The 14,834-nt window shown below is 17.6% G+C and overlaps 1 pseudogene; it reads left to right on the top strand.

The window, feature by feature from the left end:
* The first annotated feature begins 7,846 nt into the window (after nt 1-7,846).
* Nucleotides 7,847-9,835, top strand: LOC125290204 (annotated as a pseudogene).
* The last annotated feature ends 4,999 nt before the right edge of the window (nt 9,836-14,834 follow it).

Genomic DNA, 14,834 nt, shown 5'->3' with positions numbered 1-14,834 from the left:
CAAATTCCTATTTATTGTTACAAGTTAATGAGAAATAATAAAATAAAAGCTATTAGTTTTTTCTTATATAATCTAAAAAATGAATTAGTAATTATTACTAAAACTGGACATATTAATAAAGTCTTAGAAAAATTATCAGGACATAGAAAGAAAAAATCAATTAAATTATAGAATATAATTAAAATTTAGTATAACAAAGAAACAGAAAGATTAAAAAATATAATTCTGATAAAAGATTATCTATTATTAGTAATGATTATGTTAGTGTCAAAATATTAAAGTAGAATTTACTTACAATTGAAACTAAATATAATACATTACATTTAATATTCGACACTATAAATGAAGTGAAAATGTTATGTGGTATATTATATAAGATTATTGTATCTGAATGTTTAGATAAGAGTTAGTTAATAGTATTAGAATAGACAATTTAGAATTTTTATAAGAGATTTTAATTCTAATTAATTTTTTTATCCATTAGTATATGATTAGTATATCTATTATTCAATGTCAATAAAATTTTTATATACTTTTTATCTTTATCAAACACAAATATTAATATGGAAATTTTTGATATCATAAATTTAAGTAAAGATTATGAAATTATAAGTGAAATATTAAAGTAGAATATATGTATAGAAGAAATATATTTTATAGATATCTGTAAATATTATTATACAATAGATATAGTGTAGCTTGTTTATATTATCGTTGGTTCATATGGTATTTATATCTTAAATATTGATAAAAATATCATCTCTATAATACCTTATTTAAATATTATATAGTTAATAATTAATAATAATTCTGCCGAAATTATTATATAGACGAATAGAATGATGCCGGATTATCTTTTATCTATATTACATAGATATGAATTTATTAATTATGTATGTAATATTAGTAATAAAATGAATGCGATAAAACTATATATTATAACTTTAGTTACAGATAATTTATTTTATAATAATATAGGATTTTCTGATATAGATAACTTTATGTAGGACTTTTTAAAAATTAAAAAAAAATCAATTAATAGTAAATTATTATTTAAAGAATAGGCATTAGGATAGAAATATGGAAGTACAGATTATATTATATCATTAAATAAATTTACTAAAGATCATTTTAATATAATTAAATAGGTTAAATCTTATGAAATTAAAAATAATAGATTTTTTTTTACATATTATAAAGGAGAAGAAAAAAGTAATAATGGATTAGGAATATTATATTTATCAAATAATAAAATAATTTAGTATAATTTAAAAAAATTTTAGGTATTTTCTAATACAAAAGAAACAAAAATAATTTACGGAAAAACAAAATAGGAAATATTTTTAAAGTTTTATAATGATAATAAAGTTATTCATACAGATATTAAGAAAAAATTAGAAAATACATTATAGGATAAAAATTTAAAAAAGAATTTTTATGAATATTTAGATTTAATATAGGTTACAGAATATTATGAATGTTATGAATAGATATAGGAATTAAAAAAAATGGATTTTAATGAAAATTATTCTGAATGTTATAGATTTATAAATAATTTATTAAGAAAATATTTAGCATCATTAAGTCCTAATGAATTAGCAAATGGTCCTATGTATTATAAGAAATTATATGTTAAATTAATAGCAAATGATATTAACAAAGATATGTTTAGTTCAGTTGAGAAGTATATTATAAGAGATGTATTTTATACAGCATATTTAGAATATTTAAATAGTATAGAAGTTAAAAATGAAGAAAATATAATAATATTACGTCATTGTTATATATGTCATGATGATGCAAAAAATAAATGTAAAGCTTGTGATGAACGTATATGTATGTAGCATATGATATATGGATATATACATAGGAAGAATGCATATAATATTGTTTATTGTACATTATGTTATTATGTTTTGAGTGATAGTTGTTATCAATGTTTTGTTTTATAGAATTTATGACATCCTAAAAAAATAAAAATATTCGGAACACATAGTAAAATGAAGAAAAGAGATAAAATATTTAATTTAGATGATAATATAGAAGAAGTTTAGTTTTATTTAACAGTATAGAATAGCAAATAGTCTAAGAATATCTTTTTTAATTATGTTTAGAATACTAATATAGATATAGATAATCCAAATCCTAATAGAAAAAATTCAAAAATGTTTTCAATTTTTTCAAAAATTCTTACTAATAAATATTAGAAAATAAATTTATGAAAATATTCTTTATTAGTATATAGAAAAGATGAAATATTAATATATGAATTAGAATATGATCGACATATGGATTTAATTAATAATAATTTATTTTTAATTCACAGTAAAACAAAAAATAAAATTTATGATTAGGAGAGTAAAATATCTTTTTAGTATAATTACACTTTATTATATGAAAATGGAATACATTAGACATATTATACTAATAATAAAGATAATTTATTAATATTAGATAAAATGATAAAAAATGAATATTCTGTATAGAAAACAACAAAAATAGATGAATACATAAATATAAATGAATATATACATGCGGAATCACAATTTTTTAATAATAAGTATTTAATTTAGCCACCAAAAGGAAAAGTAGTTTTTATAATAACAGATATAGAAAATTCTACTACATTATGAGATACTTTAGGAAAGTATATGGAAAAAGGATTATAGGAACATAATATTTTATTAAGAAAATTATTATATAGATATAATGGATATGAAATAAGAACAGAAGGAGATTCATTTATTATATGTTTTAATTCAGTAATGGATGCAATATTATGATCAAAAGATGTTCAATTAGGATTACTTAAAATAGAATGATCAAAAGAAATATTAGAAAATGAAATTTCAAGTACTAAAATAGAAAATGAAAAAATTATTTTTAAAGGATTAAGAGTAAGAATAGGAATACATATAGGATATCCGGAAATAAAAATAAGTGAAGTTACAAATAGAGCGCATTATGAAGGTGAAGTTGTTTTATAGACATCTGCTGTATCAGATTGTGCTTGAGGTGGACAAATATTAGGAAGTTTTGATGTAATAGAAGAATTACATATTTAGTGTTTCAAAAATTCAATATTAATAGATACGATAAAAAATAATTTCACAATAATAAATTGAGGAAAATATGAAAAAAATTAGATCGAATTAAATCTATTTGAATTTAAGATAGTAGATTTAGAAAGAAATTTTGAAACATTATAGAAAGGTAAAAAATTATATGATGATTTCGAATTTAAAAGTGTATGGACAATAAAACAAAAGGAGTAAATTTTTATATGTAGTTTGTGTTTATTTTAATTAATTAATTATTAAAAATATGAGACCTGATGAATTTAATACTTTAGAAGACTATGGTCAAGGTAAAACAGAGTTTGAAGATCAATTAATAAAAAGAGGAATTTTTAAAGTAAAAAATGTTAAAGAGAAAGAAAAACAAGAAGATTATTTATATACATTTGAAAATGATAATGAAATAATAGAGAAATATAGAACAAATAGACTTAAAGAATTTTAGAATACTGTCATATATAGATTTGGAAAAATGGAATATGGAAATGATTATGTTAGTGAAGTTACAGAATGTTCAAAAGATAATGTTTATGTATTTGTTTTATTATATGGTAATAATGATGAATCGAATGTCTTAATTTCAATTTTTAAAGATTTAGCTGAGATAAATAAAAATGAAAAATTTATCATTTTTAAATATCAAGAAATAATAAAAGATTTTAAACAACATATTCCAATAATTATAGTTTATTATAATGGTGCAGTTATAGGACAATTTTCCTATGAACATATATTTTATGATAAATATGCTACAAATTTAGAATCTATTTGTTAGTTGCTTAGTACAATAAAAAAATTAAAATATTTTTAATTTTGAAATATAATTTTCTTTTTTTAGAAAAATTAATTAATTAATTTTAAATTTATCATAATCATAAAATATTGCAATGTTGTCAATATAATAAATAATAATATAATAATATAATAAGAATCGTTTATTTAATTAAAATTTTAATAAAATTTAAATAAAAAAGAATCAATAAATTTAGAAATTTTTGAAATATTAAAAATTATAACTTACATATATAGTAATTTTTTTTATTAAATAGAATTTCAGTTAAAAATTTATTTTTTTCTAAAACATTATAATAAATAATACTTGGAGTATATTTCACTCTAGAATTATTAACAGATCAAATATTCAATGAATTTATTATATTCTAAGGTATTTTATAAATAGAATAATTCTATAAAAATTGAATTATTTTATCTATACTTATCTTATTTTTAATAATAGATTTAGAAATTGAATTCCAAGTTATTCTTCCATATATTATAAACTTATTCTAATTTTTTATTTCTGTAATAAGTTTTAATATATGTAAAATAAATGACATATTTGGATCTATAAGATATATATTAGCTGTTTTTTCTATTATAAGACACTTCTATATATATAACTAAATATTTAAAAATGAAATTTTTAATATATATGTATTAAAAATTTTATTATTTTCTTTATTTTTATAAAATATTCCAATATTAATAAATTCTTCAATAAATTCTTCTTTCATTATAATAATTTTATTATTAATAATATTAAATAAATTATTAATAAAATTATATTTATCTTTAACTTCTTTTTTAATATATAAATAAATTAATTTTATTATCTACTATTTATGTGACAATAATAAAAAATTAGGAATTTTTTCTTTTTTTATTAAATTATAAAATATTTTTGTTTTTTCATCTATCTACTAATCATATAAAGAAAGAAGAAAATTCTATCATTTTTTATTAAAATTTTTTATTAATTTTTCATTAATTTTATCTTCTATTAATGAAAAATCAGAATAAATAAAACTTAAACTTTTTTTAAAATTATTATTTAAAATACCATTTCTACTTATTCCCAATTTTTCAAAATTTTTATTAATTTTTTCTTTTCCCATATACAATAAATTTATTTTTCATACTTCATCAACATTTTTCATTATACTATAAACAAAATTAATATTTGTAAATAGCTTATCTTTTTCCTTTTCCGAAATTAAACTCATTATCTTTAACATATAAATATTTAGTGCTGATAAACATTGATATCTTAAAAATAATGAATAATAAAATCGTCAAAATGAAAATAAAAAATTGAAACTATATAGGTAAATTGTCTTCTCTTAACTTTACAATAATAAATTCATATATTCCTTTAATTATAGATCATGATAAAAAACATTTAATAATATTGAAACACTAATGATTACTAATTTTCTAAATAAATTAAAGTTATTTTTAAAAAATTCTGATTCCTCAATCTTTACTGCCGAAGATATCTCTTTATTAAATCAATATAATGATTCTATAGATAAAAAACTCTTTTATATTAAACATAACATCCAAAAATTAAATAAAGACTACAATTATAAAGATCATAAAAATTCTATCTACTCATACATCACAAAATATAAAGAAATTTCTCAAATTCTTATAGATGAAATTTCTAATAACATAAACGATTATAATGAAAATCAAAAATATCTTAATAAACATGCTAAAATAATGAATATTTTATCCCAATTAAATATTAATCCTAAAGATGTAGACTATAATATTGATCTTCAAGACTTTAATAATTAAAGTAATTTTACATAAATTTAAAAAACACAAATATGAAAATAATAAAGAAATTAAAAAATCCTTTTTTTATTAAAAATTTTTTAATAAAAATAAATGAAAATTATTTAAAATTATACTATAATCTAAAAGATTTTATCTTAATTAATTATAATAATATAATTAAAGTCATAGACTTAAAATTATATAATGATTTGATACTACTATTATGTTCAGATAATAAAAATTTAATTTTTTTTCATTTAAATTTTTCTTTAAAAAAATTGTTAAAAATAGAAATTTTAAATTTTTATTCTAATCCTCTAATCATTAACTCAAATATTCTTCTTATTCCTTCCATCTCTAATATAATTCTTTGAAACACTTTAAATAATTCTTTATTAATAAATATTTTTAATAATAATTATAAATCTAATGAAATAATTTCCGATTTTTCTTATTATAATGGACTTATAATACTCATTACAAATTTTAAAAATTTTATTTTAATAAATAAAGAAAATAAAAAATTACATATTAATACTAATAAATTAGATTCAATCTCTAATATAAAAATATTTGATACAATAATTGTTAATAATATAATAACCTTAAAATATATTTATCTTCAATTTAATTCTATTACCATAATAGAAACTCTTTCCTTTGACCTAAATAATAATACATCTTCAATTAATAAAATTATAATATCAGATCCGTACATAAATTTTGTTTATAATAATAATAATTTACATATTCTAACCCATATAAATAAATTTTCTTCAAATTATATCTTAAATAATAATACTATCCTAAATATTAATCACTCAATTCTTCAAAAATGAAATAAACAACCAAATAATATTATTAATCTAATAAATCTTAATAATAATATTTATATTTTTTACGGAAAATATTTATACCAATTAAATTCTTCCCCTTATTCTATTTAAATATAAAAAATTATATTAATTTTAAAAATAATCCCTCCTTAGATATAAATTTAAATGAAATAAATCAAATAAAATATCTTTTTAACCTAAGAATTATTATAAAAAATTTAATAAATACTAAAAATTTTATTATTCTAAGAGCAATTTATTACTCCCATAAAAAGAAATTAAAAAAATTAATTCTTAAATTCTCTCCCTCCTCCCTATATAATTACTTAAATAAATTTCATAATAAAAAACTTCTAAAATTATTTAAAAAAAATTCACATTTTTATATTCACATAAAATTAAAAATTTCTTAGGACTTTTTTAAAAAATTTAAAAATTTAAAATATTATAATTATCTTATATAGAACCTTCCAAATAATAAACTACAAAAATATCTTCTATTCCTAATAAAATATTCAAATAAACAAAAATATTCAAATAAATTCATAAAAAAATTTCTTTTAATCTCAGATGATAATCATTTAAAAACTTTTTTTCTTTTTTTAAAAAATAAAAATTTAAAAAATTTTTTTAAAATAATAAATTATTTAAATAAAACCCAATTAATAATATTCGAAAATTTTATTCTCTCTCATAAATCATCCCTTATTATCTCAATAAAAAAATTTTCTTTATTTTCCTTTATAATAAACTTTCCAAATCTAGAAAATTTCTTAAAAAATGAAAAAATATTTCCCCTATATTTACGCAAATTTAATAATGAAAAATATAAAATATGACTAGAAAATAACATAAATAATATAAAAAATATTGATGATCTAAAATTATACTATTCAGATCTATATAATCTAACCAATAATAAATCTCTTATACCTAAAATTAATCAATTAAATTTAATTCAACACAACATAAGAATCTCTAAAAATATCAATGTAGGTTATAAAAAGAAATAATTCAAAACAATTATTAAGTAAAGAAAAATTAATAATTAATTATAATAAACTAATTAACAATAATAAAACTATTGATATTCCTATTCTTGTTGATAAAATTTTTTCAACTCTTAAAGTAGGCATTACTACTGAAGAATTATCTTTCTACGCTGCAGAAACAATTATTTCATTCTACTCCATAAATCCAATTTTTGGTACTTTGGCCAAAAATATTATAATTAATCTAAATCAAAAACAAACTTCTAATTCTTTCTCAGATACAATACAAAACCTTTATGACTATCATAAGAATGCTAATATTAAATTGATTCCTCTAAAAATATTAAATTTCGTAAAAAATAATTCTCATATTATTGATAACACTATTTTACATAAAAATGATTTTATGTTAGACTATTTCGGCTTTTGCACAATTTATAAAAAATTCTTCCTTAAAATAAATAATAAATCAGTAGAAAGATACCAATATATGCTAATGAGAGTTGCTGTTAATCTCTTCTATAATTATTCTGATATAGAATCAGAATGCTTAGAAAAAGTTTTAGAATTTTATAATATAATGTCACAACAATACTATACTCATGCTACTCCTACTTTATTTTCATCTTCAACTTCTTTCCCACAACTTTCCTCTTGCTTTCTTGTGTCTATGGAAAGTGATTCCTTAGACGGTATTTATAATACTTTAAAAAAAACAGCTTTTTTCTCTAAATATGCAGGTGGTGTAGCTATTTCTATCTCTAATATAAGGTCTAAAGGCCAATATATTAAAGGTACTAACGGTACTAGTAACGGTATTATTCCCATGCTTCATGTCTTTAATAGTAGCTCAAGATATGTTGATCAAGGTGGCAATAAAAGAAAAGGTAGTGTAGCAATATACTTAGAACTTTGACATGCTGATATTTATGAATTTGTTGAACTTAGAAAAAATACAGGAAATCAAGAGATGAGATGTAGAGATTTATTCCTAGGCTTATGAGTCTCTGATTTGTTCATGGAATTTGTTAGAGATAATAAACATTGATATTTAATGTCCGAAGATGAATGTCCTGGTTTATAGGAATCTTACGGTGAAAAATTCAATAATTTATACATGAATTACGTTAAAGAAAGAAGATATAAGAAAAAAGTAGAAGCAAGAGACTTGATGAGACATATTTGTATAGCTCAATTAGAAACAGGCATGCCTTATTTTTTGTTTAAAGATTAGTGTAATATAAAAAGTAATTAGAATAATTTAGGAACTATTAAGACTTCTAATTTATGCACTGAAATTATTCAATATACAGATGGAAAATATTCTTCTATATGTAATTTATGTAGTATAAATTTAAGAAAATTTGTTGTAAAAAATTAGTCCGAAAATGAAAATATTTTTAAAAAATTTGATTTTGAAAAATTAGAAAAAATAGCTTATAAATGTTGTGATGCTTTAAATAAAGTTATAGATAATGGATTTTATTGTGATAAAGATGCTAAAGAATGAAATTTAAAAACTAGACCTATAGGTATAGGAGTTTAGGGGCTACAAAATGTTTTCTTTAAATTAAATTTAGAATTTACTAGTAAAGAAGCAAGAATTTTAAATTCGGCAATTTTTGAAGTAATTTATTACGGAGCACTAAAATGTTCTATAGATTTAGCTAAAAAATATGGTCCATATGAGAAGTTTGAAGGTTCTTAGTATTAGAAAGGCATTTTATAGTTTGATCATTGAGAAAATGTTAAATTTAGTGGACTTTGCGACTGAGATTAGATAAGAAAAGATTTAAAACTTTACGGATGTAGAAATTCTTTAGTTACAACTTCTATGCCTACAGCAACTACTGCTTAGATTTTAAAAAATGTTGAAGCATGTGAAGCTATTACTTCTAATTTATATGTAAGAAGAGTTTTAACAGGAGATTATACGGTAGTTAATAAGGATTTAATTAAAGATTTACAAAAAATAAACTTATGAAATGATAATATGAGATAGAAGTTAATGGCAAATGATGGAAGTATTTAGTAGATAAATAAAATTCCTATTAAAATTAAAAATATTTATAAGACAGTATGAGAAATAAGTCAAAAACTTATAATGGATATGGCAGTAGAAAGAGCATGGTTTATAGACTAGAATTAGTCTTTAAATATTTTTATGAAAGATGCTGATGTAAGAAAAGTTATTAATGTTCATATGTATGGATGAAATAAAAAATTAAAAAGTAGTTTATATTATTTAAGGACACAAGCAGCAGTAAATCCAATTAAATTTACAGTAGATATGGAGATATTAAAGAGTAGAATGGAAGAGGAATCTGATAAAGAAAATAATACAACTTGTTCATCATGTGAGGCTTAAATTAATTATTAAATTTATTGATTTTTTTAAAATTTTTTATTTTAAATTTATGTTTTTTTTAAAAAATATTTAAAAATTAAATCTTTATAAATATACCATTATTTAAGTTTATATCGTATAATAAAATTGTATTAGAAGAAGAGAATGATGGTATATTAAGATTAAAGCAAATTATTTGTTCAGAAATAATTTTTTGAATTTTAAAATTATTATTTGTTAGAACTATATAATAAATAAAATTTTTATTATCTAAAAGATCAAAAAATTTATTAGAAAGAATTTCTTCAGGAGAATTAGGAATAAGATTTTTATTATTAATTATATGATCTATATATAAATTATTATTATTAATTTTAGTATGATTTATTGTATAAAATATTTTATTTTCTTCTATATTAAACTTTGAAGGAGTTTCTAACAGGATAAAATTATTATATTTTATAGATAAGGGAAAAAGTAAAGAAGAAAATTTATATAAAGGTAAAATATTATTTGAATTATTATTTGAAGGGAAAGAAATATTTTTTTTAAATTTTTATTTTTTAAAAAATTTTCAAAAATTTTATCTAATTTTTCATAATTTTCATTTAAATTTTTTTCTTCTATATTTAAAAAAATGCCTGAAATTATGAGTGTTAAAAAATTATTATTTAAAATATTATTTAAGTAATCAATTAAAGAAATATTAAAAGAAAAGTCTGAAATTAATATTAGCAATGGATTGATTGATAATTTAAGAGTTGGATTAATAATAATTTTTTCAATTATATTATTAAGATAATGAATTTTATCGTAATAAAAAGTATTTTCTTTTTTATTATAATTACCAGAAAGTACTACAGGAATACCTATACAAATATTATCATTTATAACATTAACTTTATTTAAAATTTTCAATTTATAGAGAGAATCTTCAATGTATAAATTATTTTCATAAGTATTTATTAATTGATCATAGGAAGAATTTCTTTTTAATAAGATATTATTAATGTCATTAGAATAATAATTAATTAATTTATTTTTTATTGAAGTATTTTTATAAATTGTACCAAAAATAAGGGAATAATTTTCATTAGAAATTTCATTAATGGATAAAATATTATTATTATTTAATTTTCTTTTGAATTCATTAATTTTATTTAATTTAAGTTTATAAATTGTTAAATAATTTTCCATAAATTGATAAAATTATATTAATGAAGAAGAATAAGAAGGAAAGAATACCATTATAGGATATAACTAATTCAATACAAGTGAATAGAGAGATAGAAGAAGTATACAATGAAAAAGAAGAAGAAAATATTAATGTATTGAGGGTAAAAGATATTAAATTTAAGAAAAATAAAGAGAAATTTAATTTAATTAGTTTTGAAAAGTTTTAATTAATTAATTTTATTTATATTATTAATGATAAATTATGATTATTTATTTCCAGAAGCAGAATATAAAGAGATAGAGATAGAATAGACTTAGAATTATTAGTATAATAGTTATGAAATAGAGAAAATAACGGAGGAAAGAAAGAAAAAGATTTTTAAGAGAAGAAATATTTTTAAACATGAGTTTATGTAGAGTAATAGTTATTATATTAATAAGTTTATAGGTAAAGGGGAAGAATTTGTTAGTATAGATACTATGAATAATTATTTTAGTATGTTTAGAATAAGTAGAGGGAAAATTAAGATTTTAAAAAATATAAAAATTAATAGGAAGATTAAAAATATTATGGAATATAGAGAAAATATTTATATTAGTACAGGGAATAGTATAATAAGATATGATATATAGAAGGAGAAATTAATAGAATATTTTAGTAAGAATAGAGAAGTAATAGATAAGAGTAGTATGGACAATATTCTTTATATAGGAAATTATATTATTAGTTATGGGTATAAATAGGGAAATGTTTTTAGTATATTTAATGGAAAAGATTTTAAATTTATTAGGAGAATTATTCTTGAAGATAGAATAATTAATATTAATAAGATAGAATAGAATTATTTAATAGTATCTACAGAAATTAATGAAATATATTTATATGATATAAGAAAAATGAAAGATTATTATAATTTATTAAGTAATAAGAGTATTATTAATAGGGAAGTTTAGAATATATTTTATGATAATAGTTATTATAATATATATGATGGTGATAGATATGGAGTATTATATCATTATAAATTAAATAAGGAAGAATTATTATAGGGTAATAATCTTATATGTAATAAGAAATATTTTAATTTAAGAGATTATGGTATTACAGGTATAAGTAATAATAATAATACAATATGTTATTATAGTAATAAAGGAATAGGAAAATATAAATTTCTTAATAATATTATTAATTATAATATAAACTATAAGCTTACTAATATATGTTTCAATGATAAATATATTTTATTTTCTGGTAACAAGAATAATATTGAACTTTATAATTAATTAATTTGAACATGAATATTTCTATATCATCTCTCTATGGTTAGAATAATATTTTCTCATAATATTTTGTATCATAGCAATATCATGAACATTATTCTAACTACAAAAAGATGATATAGAAATATTCCAATTTAAAAATGTTTGTGTTATTTAAAAAATTAATTATATTAATGCACCTAAAGAATAATGACTCTATCTAATATTATTAATGGATCAAAAAACATTAGAAATAGCTAAAGGGGTTTTTATTTCATTATTTTTAAAATCTTCTAATATTGGAGTAGGAATAATACCATTTTGAATAGTTTTTTTAATTATTTTAAATTTATATTTTATTGATTTTTCTTTAAAATTTATATATGTATATTGAATAATATTAAAATAATATTCATCATTATATTTTGATATATCTATTTCATATATATTAATACCTTTAAATTCTTTTCAAGTTTTAATAATATTTAATTTTTGTTCATATATTTTATTTTTCGTTTCTATTTCTTCTTCTTTATAAATAAGTTTATAAGAGATACAATTATCTTTATCTGTATATTGATAATATTCTTTACTTAAATCTTCTTTAGATTTAAATATATCACATTCATGAAAATCTGAATCTTTTAATTCTTGTTTTTTTCAATCAAATAATACATTATAATCTAAACTTATAACAAAATCATCAAATGTTACAGAAATTTTTTTACTATCTTTAATAGGTATATTAATAAATTTGGGATTATTAAAATTAAAAAATTCTCTACTATCTTTTAATTTATATTCTTTTATAATAAATAGATCATTTTCTATTTGATTATAATTATAATAATTTAATAATTTTCTTCTTAAAAAATATAAATAATTTATTTCAATAGATAATAAATTAACAATTTCTATAAATATTTTATTAGTATTATAATATATAATAGAATATTCTGATGATAAATTAGGAATATTATTACTATATTCTTCATGAATATTACTTACAAACATAAATAATACATTACATATATCCTAGTTTTTAATTAAAATTAATTCACCAAATATTTGTAATATTTTCTAATCTATCTAATAAAAATTATCATCTGATATATATTTTTTTAAAATATGATATGGATCTATTATAAGCATTATTGTTATTGTTAATATAAATAATAATGTTAATATTCCCATCTATATATAAAAAGATCTGTTTGTTAATCCCATATTAAAGTATATAAAAATTATTTTAGTGTTATTTGATTAAAAATAATTTATTTATAAGTATATTATTTTTTAAAATATTTTTAAAAAAAAATTATCCTTTTTTTTTTTTAAAAATTTATAAGTTTAAAAATATATTATTTTAAAAAATTAAATTTTGAATTATAAAAAATTTATAATTCAAATTAAGTGTGATTTTTACAATTTATACAAATACATGATTCATTACATTTTAAATTATTAGAATAACAATCACAATATTTTTTTATACATTTAGTCTTATTACATTTACACATATTTTTATTACTATTAAAAGCATCAATATTTTTACTTAATATTTTATTAATCTCTCTATTCCTTATTAATTCAAAATCTGTATTATTTTTACAATTTTTACACATACATGATTCATTACAATATAACTAATTTATTAAACAATCACAATATAATTTTAAACATTGAGATTTGTTACATGTACAAACGGTACTTTTCTATTTGTTATTAATTTCATATATTTTTTCATATACTCCATTAATATTATCAAAAATTTTATTATTAATTTCTATATTTTTATATGTAGTTAAATCTTTAAATAATATTTTTTCATTTTTAATATTTTTTTCCTTATAATTATCAGATAATAATTCATTTCTATTATATAAATTCATATTTATGTTTTTGTGTTAAAAAATAAAAAATAATATTTATTTAAAAAATTTTTTAAATTGAATTTAAAATTTTTTCTTCAATATTTTTAAAATCATTTTTTAACTATAATAATAATATTGTTTTTTTGTTTGCTGATAATAATAATTTATTTCTATACTCTTCTATAATAAAATGAAATGAATCTATTATGTTTATATATTTATATTTTATTTTTGGCTATTTTTTTATTAATAATTCTTCTACTTTCATTGCTAATATTTCATATTCTAACATTATATTTTTATGTAAAATTAGGGTTAGGTTAGGGTTAACCTAACCTTAACCTAACATAAATTTAAATTAAAAAAAACATTTTTTAAAAAATAAAAAAACTTACTAAGAGTCATATAATGATTTAAATACACTATCATAACTTAATAACTTCTAAGGAGTATCATATTCAATTATTTTCCCCTTATCTAATACTAAAATCTTATCATAATCTATTATTGTATTTAATCTATGTGCTATTGTTAAAACTGTAGATTTTGAAAATGTTAATCTTATAACAGACTATAAAAAATTATCTAATTCTGAATCTATAGATGCTGTTGCTTCATCTAATAAAATAATTTTTGAATTTCTTAATAATGCTCTAACAAAACATAACTATTGCATTTGTCCTACACTGAATGGATTTTCTGATAACTTA

This window comes from Alosa alosa, unplaced genomic scaffold, assembly GCF_017589495.1.
Source record: "Alosa alosa isolate M-15738 ecotype Scorff River unplaced genomic scaffold, AALO_Geno_1.1 AALO_1.0_unplaced_2, whole genome shotgun sequence".
NCBI classification, from domain to species: domain Eukaryota; kingdom Metazoa; phylum Chordata; class Actinopteri; order Clupeiformes; family Clupeidae; genus Alosa; species Alosa alosa.
The sequence above is the reverse complement of the archived record's forward strand: the minus strand, read 5'-3'. Positions and strand labels throughout refer to the sequence as shown.